This window comes from Cavia porcellus, unplaced genomic scaffold (genome assembly GCF_034190915.1).
Source record: "Cavia porcellus strain 051 isolate PalLab524CR breed Dunkin Hartley unplaced genomic scaffold, mCavPor4.1 scaffold_2, whole genome shotgun sequence".
Lineage (NCBI taxonomy): Eukaryota > Metazoa > Chordata > Mammalia > Rodentia > Caviidae > Cavia > Cavia porcellus.
In genome coordinates, this window is record NW_026947485.1 from 27,820,199 (window position 1) to 27,835,819 (window position 15,621).

Below are 15,621 nucleotides of genomic sequence, written 5' to 3' on the forward strand. Positions count from 1 at the left end.
ATCTTGTTCCTGTAGGACCCGCAATTCTGGATTTTGAACACTTTCCAGGGTGAGGCCTTTAGGGCTCACGCCTTCCCTCTGTGAGTGGTGAGGGACTGAGTGAAGCCAGCAATTGCCTCTGTTCAATTGCTGGGATTCCTCTGGTGTAGCTGCCTGATGAATTCTCCACTCTAGTTGTTCTTACAAATGGCATTTTACATTTTTCAAAATGGCTTCACTATAAAGAGATATAAAGTAATTCTTTTTTTGAAAAAAATCTGTAACTTCAAAGTGGAATAAAATATAATTGGGCTTTAAAAAAATCTGGAATATTTCATTGGCTTTAACAAAAAGTCCCTTGTACCTCATTTTTCCTTTGTTAAGTCTATTTTTCCTCAAGCTGAAATTCTGGGCAAATCAATAAGAGTATTAACTTTCTAACTTAGTTTAATTTTCCTTGCTTAATTATTTATTATTAATATTAATACTGATTTCTTTCTTGTTATTGTTCGTCAAGGTCTTTTAACTTGGAGACTTATTCAGTATGATTAACACTGATCCTAGAGAACAGAGTATTTGACTTCCAAAACATTGGGGCAGGTGAATCTTCAGAATGTAAAAGATTATAAGACCAAAGATTCCATTGCATTTTCCAAACTTTCTCCATGTAACCCAAAATGTACAAAAGCAAATCAAGTGTTGATTGGCATCTAGGCTGGTCTAACTTTGGCTAGCTATATCTTAATTTCTTGGACTAAAATGTCACCAATTTGCATAGCCCCAATTTGCATAATCAGTCAAACCATATTCCTCCTGACAAAAAACTAGACAAAGGAAGGCAATAGCTGTTCCTAGGAGGGAAAAGATCAGCAACTAACATCTATTAGTTAAGCAATAATCCAAACAAATGATTTTCTTCTGTTAATTTCAGTTTGGAAAGGGGCAGCAGGGACAGGTTTTCCTCTTCATTTTCTGATAAGATACTTTACACAGAAGTCAAGTAGAACAGATCTGGGCCAGAATACTTATCTTATGCCAGCTTTTTGTTTGTTGTCCTGGGATCTCATTTGCAGCCCCTCAAGTGGAGCACCTCAGCTGTTCCTTGTAGGTGCCAGACACAGTAGGGGATGAAAAATGTGTTTATCCTCACTGTAATAAAAGTAAATCATACAAACTTATTTCACGTAAGTTGCATGTGACGTAGGATCCTTTAGAAATTAAAATCTAAAAGAAAGAAGGAAACATGTATTTTATACTAAGTTTGAAGGACAGTTCTGGAGAGCAAATTGGACAAATGAGGAGTGATCTAATGGTATAAACCTGGGTATGATGAGAAGACTGTTTTTCAATTGTTGTGTGTTCCTGTGCCTTCAGAGACAAGGATATTTCTTTCCTCTGGGTGTGAGGTAAGTACCTCTCACCTACTCTGACCTACTTCAAGAGAGGGCTAGAGAATTCTTTTCTAGGCTTTGTGACCTATAAAGGAGCACAGGAAGAAGGGCAGGCTAAAGTTAGGGTGGCTTCCTGCTTCCAGGCTTTCTCAGATGCTATGGTGTTTTATTTTGGGAGTAATGTGTCCTGAACACTGTCATGACTGAACTGGTATGATCCTTAGAATCAGCTGGGGCATAGAGTGAGAGGGAAGACATGTTGGCTTCATCTTATGGGCTTTTAGAGAGCGAGGGTGTCCTCACACCTATGAGCCTGGTGTGAGAGTGGTGCAGTAGAAAAGACGGTTGTGGGCTGAATCATGGCCCACTTAAAAGTTATTTCTGGGACCATGCACTTGGGACCCCTTCTGTCTCTCAGACAGACACTTTCTTTCTTTTAATACGTATATTCTGCTCTTAACCTCCAGTGTTCCTAAAATTCATTCTTCGATTTTAGAAAACACAAACTTGTACCAGGCATATCGTAGGTTGGGAGTTCCATTCCCCTATGTCATTTGGAGGTCTTCCACTGAGATGATTGGATGAAGGTAAGCGTTTGCTTTGTTTCATAGACTCTGGGCTCGGACTTGTTCAGGTAATAAATTTCTATGCTTCAAATTTTGTTATGTCTTTACCCATTGCTTATAATTGCTTATCTGTAATATCTATAATAGTTTTGTTAAAATGATGATATATCTAAGTTAAAACATGGAACAGTTATAAGGATTTGTTTATGTACATGTTGCACTTAAACTAGTTACCAAATTTACTGGTACTCCTTGCTTGACTCTATTTAGACAATAGCACTAGAGAGAGGAACATTAGAAAGCCCCTGGGGAACTTTAATATCAACTTCTGTAAAATGGGTCTTTTTAAATAAAATCTAGCTCAGACTTTGAAAGTATACATGCCTATAGTAAAACTGGGTCTCCTTTCACTGTTCAAACAGCACTATGCTGGTGGCTTGCCTTTAAGACTTGGAAGACAGGTTTCACTGGCATAGACTGGCTCTGATCCTCCTCTGTACTCTGGAGGAAATGTCAAGCCTGTTCTGCTTCAGTTTCCTTTCTTTGGCTTTACTTCCAATCTTTTCCCCCACTTTGTACTTTCCTTTTTAAAGGCATGTGAAATTAGAAAAGACTAGATAGTTCCAATTCTTTTTCTTCTCTAAGTTAAATCTACAGAAAATCAGCATTTGCTAATGCTGAAGGCAGGGAAGTTACCTTAGATGAGGGAGATATACCCCATCTCTGAGTCAGATGAGACATTGGAATTTTGCCCATCCAGGAGAATACACATAAAGGACATGATCCAGCTTAGTGTTCTGGGGAAGTCTCCACTGGAGACTGACTCTGAGACGCAGTGAAAAAACCAAACCAGAAGGAGCTATTTCCAAAAGCAGCACACTTGGGACCAAAACACATTAAACTAAGACAGTCCTTCCAACCTTTCATTTATATGTATAAGAAAATGCTTCAATAATAAGTTGTGGATTTTAAAACTTTTAATGTAAATTTATGAAGCACAGGTTAATGATCTTGTTCAGGTTTTTAATATCCCTTATAGAACACAGACAGTGGTTACTCTGCCAGCTAATTAATTGCTCCTACAGAAGCTGCTACTCTTAAAGCAGAGGACAGGTATCTCCAGGATCTCTTTGGTGAATACCCATTGAAGCCAATGGCCAGTGGAATGTTGACCAGACAGCTGGATTCCTTTTTGGAGACTGCTCTCAGGTTATCTGGGCCATTGGAAACTCAGAATGACTGAGGGCTCGTGGCCAGGGTGCCTCTCTAGGGGACACCCAAAGAATCCTCAATAGAAATTGGCTCAAGGTTACAAAAAAAAAAAAAAAAAATCTCCACTTCTCTCTACTAGTAAACTGCTAAAAGATGTTCCTCAAACTTTCCAGGCAATTCAGCTACCTCTTCTCTCAGAAATTAGGCTGAGGCAACCTGCAACAACTGTTTACATTCCAAAGAAACTAGTAGGGGATGATTTGCACTTGTGCCTTATATATATGTTAATGAAGAGAAAAGAGAGAAAAAGGGATTTTAGTTACCCTTTTCTGTATGCAAAAAAGACTGATTTACCTTTACTAACAAGTAAAATGTGGTTAATAGATGATAAATATGTTTAACCTGCGAGCTTCAAATAACACATAGCCATGTCCCATTGCTAGGAAAGATTGCCTAGGTAATTAGAGAACACAAATGCCTTGGAGACTTTGCCCAAGGACCCAGGGTGTAGTTCCTCAAGTTTATCTGTTTCTGGAGAGAATCTCCGTCAAAGAACAGCCAGAGAAATGCCTTTTTTTTTCGTACAGGGGATTGAACCCATGACCTCGCATTTGCCAAGCGAGCACTTATGGCACTGAGCTAAACCCCCAGCCCTCTAAATCACCTCTTAACAATAAACAAAAATCAATAATATATGATAAAGTTATGCTTCCTTCTTTAAACATTTCTGTCACAATTAGGCATTTGGAAACAAAGTTCATGAGTTACCTGGGAAGATAAGATTGCACACCAGTTTTAGGGTGGATAGGCTGGCCAAATTTTTCCTCTAATCTCTCCACCCACTTGCCCTGGAGTGGAATCAACCTGAGGAATGTCTTGAGGACATTATCAAATAGAAATAAGAAAGGGATGCCCAATTATTTCTTTTTGCATAGATAGGTGGCTCAATGTCAAAGTCTCATACCCCTTGCTTTTTATGTTACAGACATGGGCAACTCAATGCCAAAGCCCCTTACTCCCTTGGAATGCATTCCTAAGCACTGGAAGATGTTCGACCCTTCCACGTTGAAAAAGAGCTATGTGATATTTCTCTGCATGTGTGTATGGCCTTCCTACCCCCTAGAACCAAAATGGAATGCAAAGGGAAGGATTAATTATGATGTTCTTTTACAACTAAAATCATACTGTAAGAAAAAGGAAAAATGGTCAGAATTGCTTTATGTTCAAGCTTTTTTTTACATTAAAAATAATTCTTATTATGCTTAAGGTGTAATTATAATCCTTATGAGACTATCTCCATTCATAGGTCTCTTTTTTTCAATGACTTAAAGAAAAGCTAAAACTAGGAAATTTTTCAGATGACTCTGCTAAGAATGACAAAAACCAAGCCTTTTAGTTATTTTAAATTGTCAGCTATTTTTCAAATATAATTAAAGATCTGGAGATGAAAGCATATTGGACTAGGGTGGGCCCTAAACCCAATGACACATGTCCCAAGAGGAGAAAAGAGGGGAAGGTATAAAAGGAAGCCCCAGAAAGCTACTCCTGAGGGTACAGCAGCAGCACTGATACTTACTGCTTGTTCTAAACAAATCATACATTCATTATTTTAGCCCTCATGATCATTTTATAAAGTAGGCACTATCATTGTTCTTGTTTTACAGATTAAAAAATACAGGTTCAGATAGGTTAAATAGCTGATCCAAGATCACACAGAGAAATTGGGATTTAAATGCAGAATCTACTCTTTTTCCACCTCCCGAAATCTGAGTTCCCCTTGTCAGGATCATGAAGGCAGTGGAGCCTGGTAAGTGGGTTTTATCTTTTTTACTGACTCGTGGGACCTGCCCCTTTTTTCTACTATAGCTGTGAGTGCCAAGAATCTTCAGGCTTTGGGGACAGGACCTTTTGAAAATCTAATAGGGTAGTTGACGTATGTCTGACGTATGAGTCACCGTCTTAAAGTGGATCATTTTACAGGCAATTCCAACTAGAAAGCTTACTCCTCCAGTTGCAGAGGTTAAGGGAGGTGAAAAGTATCCCTCCCTTTGAGAATGCTGCACCGCCCAGCAGGGACTCTTGGGTCAAACTGCGTGGTTCAGTTTGGCCCTCTTTCAGGAAGGCTGTGCTAGGAGGAGAAATTGGAAAATGTGGAAATGCAATTCAGCTCTTGAAGGGACAAATCCTGGGAAATCACTTAAAACCCTAACTAGCAATAAGGAAAACTATCTAAAATGTTTTAAAAAGCAAACTATATATTCCTCCTAGCAGCCCTTCCTGGCCTGGGACACCTGTGGGAGGGAGCAAGTTTCCAGGGTCTCATCCAACAGACAAAGTCTCCAGACAGCGAAGCCCCCCCCCCCCCAGAGGATGGCATCCCTTCTGCCTTCATGGAAACATTACTTGGGGCCCACCCCAGGCCAATCATTTTAACTCTATCATTGCCTTGTTGTGAGGGTAGAATAAAAAATGGACTTTCCCAACCTTATGATAAAATGATTTATTGAGAATCTCCTGTCAAATTTTGTGAAAACTGATTTTTCAAAGGTGATACTTGGCCTCCTTGGATTACATTTGAGGTACAAGGCCCATTGCTGAAGGACATTTGACCTCAAGATCTCCACACTCCATCAGAACTCAACTGTGTCTTGAGAACTTTATATTGGATCATTCTTGGAAGGAATGGAACTTCCACAAAAATAAGAAATACTTGTAAACCACTTTAGAATTTAATAATTGCAAATATCTACATTAACTTTCACAATAACTCCGCGATGAATTACTTCAGTGCAACAGACTTAAAATAAAAACCTTACTTGGAAAGAAAAACTCATCTGACTAATTTGCTTCACTTGAAATATAATTCAGTGAGATTGTGTGTGTAAAGGCATAAGAATGTAGCCTGGCATATAATAGACCCAATGAATGAAGCCACCTGTCATCACCCTCTTCCTTCTTATTGTTGTTGTAAATTACCATCTGATGGAGTTGGCATTGCAGTCCAGATTGTTGACTCCATGTTTCCAACACAAATCCTTTGCAAGATAGGGGATGCATGGCTTACTTTATCTTTTTTCCTCTGGGAATATTTTTTTCTTTTCTGTTTTTAAGTTAATTCACATGGGTTATGAGAACAACCTGGATGCAACATGTCCATGTCACCCCATAGACCACCAGGTTGTTTGGCATGATCTCGTTGGACTACACCTACACCTATATAAATTGCTATAAGTACAAAATGGGAGAGTCTTTCAGGCCGAGGACTGTGATAAAGTGGTGTCAACATGAGATTACAGAAGGGAGAGCATTTGAGAAGTTTGTAGAGCAAAGATGTTTTTGAATCTGCCACGGGAATACCTTTTAACCCTTCAAAGGCAAAATTTATACATCCTTACTCTGTTTGGAAGGCTGTATTGTAGAGGACAGATGTTGGAGGGGATTGGGTGAGATCTACAGTTTCCTGGAGATTGACCAAATTCCAATCAGACTTTGTGGAAGCTGGTGTGGAGTCTTCACTTCTGGCCTTCTGAGTATTCCCTTCAATACAGGATTTTTGTTTCCTTAGCTGTTGAGGGAAAGGAAAATAATTCTCATTCCCTTAGGTCTTGAGCAGACAGCTCTGTCTATCCTACAGATATTTATGAAGTGTGAGGTATAGCAGTTGCAGAGATAATAGCTAGTTAGACCAATATATTCAGAGTGATGCAAATGGTAACTGATGATGGATTCTACCTGTCTGCAGGAAAGGTACCATCTGCAGAGGTTTAAGAATGCCTGAGTAAGGAGAAAAGACATAAACTGCATTCATCCTGCTTAGAGATAGAAGCCAAAACATTTCTGAGACGGTGTTGGAGCAGCTCCCCTCTTCTAGTTAGATGGAAGTGGTCTTCAGTTTGACTTAGGTGATCTCATATTTAATAACCTACAAATGGAACAGAGTCAACTAAAATGGTTGACTCTTCACCCTTAATTAACCAGTAAATATCTGAAAGGCTATGAGTAGAACAATGAACTCTAGACACTGCTTCCATGTTGCAGAGATTGAGTTTCATGGATAAAAGTCCTTCAGCATATAGAAGATAGGAGGATGGACCTGATTTTAGGGGCAAATTGGGCAGGTTCCATTAGTTCTGAATCAGTAATCTCCAAATACATAAAACAAAAGTGTGATTTTAAAGACCGTCTATTGTCTTTAGTGGTTCCTTAATTCCCAGTTCTGAATTCACTCAACAGACCTCTTATTATATTTTCTCATAACAGGTAAAACTTTGACTATGAAATGAAAGAACAAGAGACACTGTGACTCTGAAATTGGTGATGACTTGTGATGACTCAGAGTCTCCAAACATTTTTTGTTTTTTGGTTGTTGTTGTTCTTCTTTGTTTGTTTTAGTTTCTTGAGAAAATGTCTCACTAGGCTGGCCTCAAACTTGTGATCCTCCTACCTCAGTTTCCCATGTGCTGGGACCACAGGTGTGCACTACTGTGCCTGGCTTGTTTTTTACAGTGTGCTAAAATGCAATATGTTGGGCTGTTTATAGCCACAAAATAAACTATGACTCTGTTATCTGAGCTGATTAGCTTACTTTGTTCAGTAGGCAGATTTTACTGAGTTTAATTTGTGTGTCACGCACCATGGTCCTTGGCTTCAGCAGTATGAGGTGAGTTGTGGATTGCCTCAGATCTTCAAGTGCTGATTATTTCAAGAAGACTAAAACTTGTTTCTGTCCTCAGTGGCCACTTCGTATGTGTGTGCCAGGTTACAAGAGCACCTTGTGAGCATAAAGATGGCTTAACTGAAAATGGAGAAGGAGGAGGGGTAGAATGGAATCGGATGTCAGGAATCCTGGGTGTGTGACACCCAGGTGTATGACATTGAAGTTGTCTTCTTCATCATTCAGATTCCTTACCTCTAAATGAAGGATTCAGCTGAGATGGCTTCTGAGGTTCTTTAAGCTCCAAAAAATTGTAAATGTATTCCTCTTCCTAGAGAAGAGGTTAAAACACATGTTCTCAGAATGGCAGATCAGCTGCACTGAGGAGAAACACTTATGTCACCTTGCCTGAGCTCCGTGGGAGGGATGGTCCAGGGCCTTGAATTATTCTACTAAGGCAATGCTCTTAAATCTGCAGTTTGTGACTTCAGTTCTGAGATATTTTATTATCCCAACCAGTATAAATGCTCCTTAAAAATTAGAGATTTCCATTAGTTAGTAAGGGATTGAATTCATATTCTACTAGGAAATTAGCAATGTTTGCTGTAAGTAAATTAATAGGATTTTTATCTCAGGATATGAGTTGACAATCTATGTGTGAGTTTTAGCAGTAGGTATTTATCTAGGAAGAGAGAACATTTCATTCAAGTTTACATTAGAATTCAGTGCTCATTCCTAGTTTCTGTATGCCCCAATATAATAAAAATGGGCCATTATTTATATTTATACATATATGGAAATTTATATTTTCTGCAAACAGATGAGATATTTTAAGATAACATTCCAAGTGGTGGTGAGGATAGTACAGGGGTGATTGTCAGAGCGAACAGAATTGTCTTGTTCTTTGTGTCTGATGTGCTTTGCAGATGTGACCTATTGGTTTTGACATCTGATGTTCATGTTGGGTTTGATTTATAGAGTGGCTAATTCTGAGAATGGGGAAATCAGGACGGAAATTTTGGAGTATCAATCACAGTGTTCATCTGTTTTCTTGTCTGGCAGAGCTATAATTTGTGGGCTTTACATGCAAATTAGACATTTTCTTCTTCAACAAGGAAACTATGAGAAGTATGTTTTGTGTGTATAAACAGGACCCACATCTGCTTTAAAGGAAAATGATAAAGAGTTTTAAGTTTATCTTTTTAAAATAGGGACAGGCTTTGTCCTTATTTATACCCAGCTCTCAACAACTTTGTTCAGGGTAAAGACTTGTCTCATTATTAGGAGTATATTCAAATCCAACTGACACGATTTAGATCTCGGTTTGGTGTTTTGTATTCTTTGTCTCAGGCTTGTGATTGCTTGAGTTCCAGGGGAGATGTGAGTGAATAAGGGTTGGGTACTGACAGGAAAGGATGCAGAAGAGATGGACTTAAGTGCTACCCTGCTCCTCTTGTGATCCCCAGTCAAACATCAGTTTAGACATGATGTGACTATTCAGCGAAGTCCCCTCAAGGAGATACTTCTAGGAAAAAGGCCTTGAGAGCAGGTCTTATAAATTCTGGAGCTCTGGGACTCAGTTCTCAGATAGTCCCCTTCTTTACCCATTATTCTGCCTGACTCTCACTATAATGAAATGAATCACTTAAGATTTATGTCATTCTAATACTCATTTCTAGTGCCTTCAGCTCAAGAAGAAAAACAATGATGTCCACTTTTATATAATGCTATGCAATTTTTTTTACCTGGTTTTCTGTCTTAAATTGTTACTTTCTAGATCACTTGGGAAGGTGGGAAGACATCCTGATGAATGGAAAGAGGCATAATGCTGCTTGGGATAGAATCTTTCCTTATTATGTGGCCTTAAGCAATTTACTGAATCTTAATAACTCTTCTTACTTTATCTGTAAAATGAGGTTAAAGTAACACTTGCCTACTTCAGAGGATATTGTAAGTTACTGTGCATTGGGCCTAGAAACATCAGTTCTTACTTATGACCTATTAAGGGTTGGTTTTTCTTTTTTTTTTTTCAATGGGGATGTGGAGTGAGGAGAGGTCCATGGTTCAAGCTCTTCTGTAGGCAGCTCTTCTAGAGGCTCTTTCCCTCTTTTACCTGTCATTTAAACTCATTTCCATGTATCTTCTTGTTGCCTAGTCAAGGGCCTTTTTCTAGAGATTGCCAAGGACATCTGTTGGCCTAGCCATTAGCTGGCTGGAGAAATCAGTCTGTGGAAAGTTGCAGTCTCCAGTGTGTCATTGCTAGGTATGAAATAGTAGTAACAGTTAAATTGATCAGAATGGGACCAACCCAGGATGTCTGGTCACCAGGAGTATTCTCTCTCCATATCTTTAAACTTAAGTGGTACAGATCACCCTGAGGTTTTTTGTTTGTTTTTTAAGGAAAATGTTCTGAATTTCTACAGCTTGGTGTTTTATCCATATATATAAAAATTGCACATGTGTGACAGCAGGTAGTGAGTGGTTAAGCTCTCAGGCTTTGATCCAGCTATCTTGGTTCAAATTTTGACACTGTTACTTAGGCTTGGTAACTTTTTGCAATCAACATAACCTCTCTGAACTTGAGTTCCCTCATCTGTAATTGTAGCTATTAAAGAGGATAAAATGACATCATTTGTGTAAAGTTTGTATTAAATAGTTTGACATGGTGCTTGGCATCTGGGAAAATTTCACTAATATTAGATATTATTGCTTAATGTGGATGATCCACAAAACCAGAGATTGGCAAACTATGGTCTATGGGTCAGACTCAGTCATTGCTTTGTTTTAGTAAATAGTTTTATTGGGACACAGCCACAACTATTTGTTTATAAGTCTATGCTATCTGTTGTGCTATTGCATCAGAGTTGAGTAGTGGGAACAGAGAATATATAGCCTATGAAACCTAGAATATTGACTATTTGGCCCTTTTCTGAAAAGTCAATGATTTCCTAAGCTAGACTATTGGCTCAGCTGAGTGCTGATTTCCCTTCTGCGACCAACTGGCTGCCTAATCTTTGATACACTACTCAATTGCTTTGTTTTCCTCACATTTGGCACATGCTAGTTCTTAAAAATGAAATGATACACGGTTACCATCACTGAGTAAGACAGTCATAGATCGCATACTGTATCCTCAGGCCTGGGAGATCTTATGCCTTTCATGTGGGCTTAATTTCCAGCTTATTCTGCTGTTAACCTACAACCTCATTTTACCTATCCTTCCACTTGTGATCATTTTTAAAGGAGAAAAATTGTAGAAAAAAAATGGATTGAGTATAGCAGTCACATCAGATTAAGGTTTATTTTATCAAGATCTCTAGTAAGACTCCCAGAATTGTAGATATACCTATCTCCCACTCTTGGTATTTTAAGACCATAGCTGAACATAAAAATGTGAGAATGCAGATTATCCTAAAAATGACACTTTTATGATAGAAGTAATCTATTAAAAAGTCACATGAATGGTTACAGTCATTTGACGTTGTTAACAATATAATGGTGTGTTAAAACGCTAGAGGAAGGATTATGTCAGTGTTTGATGTTTTTATAAGTCGCTGCTGTATAAAAATGTCAAATAAGAATAATCTTACACTTGACATTTTTCACTTGGTTTTTCCTCTTAGCATATCTTTGTGTTCTGATTATCTTTTTGCTTACATTTTTGACTTTCCTTTTTCCTAAATAATTTTCTATGTTCACCTGTGTCACCCCTTTACTTCCTTCTGATTAATTTTTTCTTTCTTTTAGTATTCTCATATATTCCTTTATTATCCATTCCAATTTCCTCTTCATATAAAAGGAGAATGACTTCTTAGGTCTCTATATACATGTATATGTATTTTTTCTTTGTTTTAGTGGATCCAGAAATGCTATTACCATACCTTACCTCTTCTGTGTTCACATTGTCTCTTGATTTCTTGCAATCCAAAAAGAAGGTGTATCAATTATTTTATCTGGGAAATCTTTCTTTAACATTAAAAAATTTCTTTAAAAATCTCTGACCTTTCATGATTAATTTTAGCCAAACAAGTCCTTTGTTTTTGCCCTGTTTATGCAAGTAGGCACCACACTTCTGTGCCTTACACATATTCTCAACAGGGTGATCCATACCCAGCCCTGTGCTGCTTGAGATGGGTGGGCATTTTATTTATTTTTTTTATTTACCTTTTTGTCTTTTTGAAACAAGGTCTAGCTGTGCAGTTCAGGCTGGCATTGGACTCACTTTGTAGCCCAGGCTTGTCTCGAATTTGCAACAATCTGTGTGCCTCAGCCTCCTCACTGCTGGGATTACAGGAGTGGGATCTTTCACAATCTCTGACTCCTTCATAACATAAATGCATTCTCAGTGTGCTAGCAAAGAAATGAGAGTCCATTTGAAAATGAGCTTATATCTTTTTTTAAAAAGCTAAAAGCTGAGTTTTTCTCTTGGCTTTTTGAAACCACAGAAAGTCACTAACCCTCAATTTTTCAACTTCCTTTTTTCCTCTGAAGTCTTTTTCTCTACTGGTCCTGTTCTATCCTTCTGCCTGAGTAAACCTTTCCTCTCCAGTCTGTACTAATGTCTCTATCTATTGTAGTCAGGGGCTGTTTAGAGAACAATTAGAATCAGGACATGGAGTTTATAATATTGTTTTATGATGGTCACCAGGAGTTAACACAAGAAAATGCAGGAAATCTGTCTACAACACCAAAGACATAGAATATTTAGTCAAGGGCCTAAATCCCTCAGCAATGTCCCACATAAATCCAGATGAAGACCCAGAGCTCATGACAGTGCCTCCCATCAGTCCAACTGGAGGTCTAGAGCCCACAAGAAGGACTTACGCCAGTCTCTTTTATGGATCCGTGTTGGGAAGGCCCAAAGATCATCGGTGGAAGCCAGAAAGTCCATGCCAGTGGGGTGAAGGAGCTGTGCTGGTGGGATGAAGGTTCTACACTGGAGCAGAGAAGTCACACTCACAACAAAGACCAGGGCTATCTTGAAAGGCACCACAGCCATCCTCAGTGACATGGAGGCCCCAAGCTCCTCCAATGACAAGCACAATCAAGTACATGCCAGGAAGCCAGCATGGCCAGTTCATCCTGGAGACCAAGTGGCACACGTCTTCCCCTCCAGAGCCAGGAAGCAATGCTTGATTTGAGGACCAGAGCTTCTCCAGGAGAACCAACGGCTCAAACAACAACTCGTAGGAGAACCCACAATGCCTCAATGTAATAATGCATTAACGCCTTTCTTCTCCTTCTCCACCTCTCTTTTTAATGCTAGCAACTTTCCTCAGGTGGAGCATCTACGCTGAGTGCCATGGTGATATAATCCAGCTGGCGTTAAGTTGGCCACCAGTTCTTAATCCATAACACTACCAATATCTTTGAGCCCCCTCCTCTACATCCCCAACTAAATTGCATCCTTTCAGGAATAACGTCTGCCTTTTGCATCTTGAGCTATGTCCCCTTCACTGGCTATAAACCTTACCTGCTCTTGCATCTCAAGAGACCCCTCCTTTTTCCACCTGTACTCAGATTAACATCAAGCCCCCTTTGCATTTACTGTTGTGTAGATCTGTAATGTTGACTCCATCACCATCCACTCTACAATTTCTTGCAGGCTGACTTCTATTCTCTACCAGGTTTGGGAGCTCATCTCCCCAAAAGTACATGCACATTTAGGCATTCGTTTGAGCTCCTCCTCTTCCCCCAGCCCTAGAGTTTTCTCCACATTTAGGTCTTTCTTTCTAGACACTGTCTCCTTCGGAGACTCTGTGTTGACCTTAGGCTTTTCATTCCTCGGTGGCCTCTTGCTTTGTGACACTTCATCCTCACGCCATGCCCCTTGCATTCACCCACCACAGATGTTTCTGGCAGTTCCATCCTTAGTCCTCTTTTCCTCTCCAGAGACCTTCCCTCCTCTGGCACCTGGTTTCAAACTTGCTCTTTTTTTCACAGTGGATATACCAATCACCTAATGCACAGCCCAGTGTGTGTGGAGGAGAGTCCTTCAGTTAAATACTTTATTTGGAAAATACAATTTCTTTTACATAAATCATGCACTGTGTGTTTATTTTTAATTTGCAGAGGTGTTTTTCCATTGTTCTTTCAGAAACTAGATGTTTTGAGAGTTCTCCTCTCAGCAGGATCCAAACACAAACTTGCATTACTATTCTTACAAAATAATAAACAGGTTTGGGCTATAAAACCTTTCAAATTGTTTTTTCACAGAAGAGATTTGCATGCTGACTCACTCCCACCTTATTTATAACCTATCACCAAACTCCTGCGAAGGCAAGATTTCTAATAAAGCTATGGAAATTACATGCATTGCAATAGAGCTGAATACATTTACATTTGTAGTATTTTAACATTTCCAAATTTATTGCAGATTACCTTGTTTGTGCATGTCTGTGCTTTAATGGTTTTTTATAGCAGAAAATAGTGGTTTATGATTGTATTCCCAGTCGAAATTTATTATGAACCCACCATATGGAGTGTTGCATAAAACTAAAACTTGTAACATGGGTGGTTTTAATATTGTTTAGCAAGATCTACTATAGGTTATTGAAAATTAGTAATAATAGAAATGTCAAAAAAGGGAGTTTAGTTTATGAAGGGAGTCTTAATTTGATGTTTAAATTGTCACAAAGATTTAAAATTTTCTTTTTCTTTTTCTTTTCTTCTTCTTTTTTTGAGACAGGGTCTTGCTGTGCAGTTCATGCTGGCCTTTTGCTCTCTTTATAGCCCAGATTGGTCTCAAACTTGCAACAACCCTCCTGCCTCAGCCTCCTGAGTATTGGGATTACAGGAGTGCACCACTATGACCGGCTTTCAATTTTCTTTTAAGATGAAAATAATCTACCCTTTGATAGAATATCAGATCCTGTAATTTTTCGTTACCTTTTCTTCTATTCTGCTTTCAATTTCCTTTGTTCTGATATTTGCTAAAGCAAGAGCTGGGCAAAAGAGTCAGCGTCAGCCCCTGTGTGAATCTGTCTTCCTGTAAGAACCAGTGACACCAGTTTCTAGTCATGTCTGACCGGCACAAGTCATTGGAGCTTTCCATGGACCACTGTCATGGAAGCTGTTGCTGGAGGGCTTAGGATCTTTTCTCTCCCCATCCTTTTTTTTTTCTTTTATAGCATGCAATGAATCTCCTACTTGAAGGATTTATGGTACCTATGTTGGCTATATAGGGTTATATAGGCTATGTTGGATTTATGGTACCTATGTTAGCATTTTCAGTTCAGAGAAAGTGTTAATGGTAACCACAAGGTCCTGAGTTCGATTCCCAATACAAAACAACAACTAAAAGCAGACCAACCAGAAAAAGTGTTGAGAGAGGACAAAATAAGATTCATTGTAACATTTTGCACCAGTCTTCTGGCAGGTAACCTAGACATACATTCTGGAAGACTTCATTTTTGGCCTGTTGCTAAACGGCCTGATGGATGGGGTAAAAAGATACCTGAAGACATTTTTAAAAAAGTATGTGAGAGTTAAAAATACTTGCCCCTAGTTTATACTAAAGAGCCTCATTTTATAACTGGTAGTTGCCTAATAAACATAATTAAAACATTAAAAAGAAAACATTGTGCATGACATCTCTTCTATCCTTTATGAGTAAATATTTACTTTGGGAAGCTAGCACCTCTGCCCTTACCACTGTGTCCCTAGGAAGGGCTGCTATACAGGTACAATTGTGTTGGATAATCAGAAAAGAGTTGAAGGGGAGGTTTTCGAGGATTCTAAAGGATTTGCTATTTTCTTGTGTGCTGAAGAGGAGCAGTACTGAGTATAATGCTCTGCACATCAGCCCATTGTAAAAGGT

The 15,621-nt window shown here is 38.9% G+C and overlaps 1 long non-coding RNA gene across 2 annotated transcripts; it reads left to right on the forward strand.

Annotated features, from left to right (window-relative positions):
• Positions 1-1,248: 1,248 nt before the first annotated feature.
• On the forward strand, positions 1,249-5,964 carry LOC134472652 (uncharacterized). 2 transcript variants are annotated; one of them, XR_010042550.1, is made up of 4 exons: positions 1,249-1,385; positions 1,867-1,957; positions 4,813-4,955; positions 5,696-5,964. It is a non-coding gene; the product is annotated as an uncharacterized LOC134472652 (long non-coding RNA). The 2 variants fall into 2 exon arrangements; XR_010042551.1 differs by lacking the exon at positions 1,249-1,385 and adding an exon at positions 1,472-1,581.
• The last annotated feature ends 9,657 nt before the right edge of the window (positions 5,965-15,621 follow it).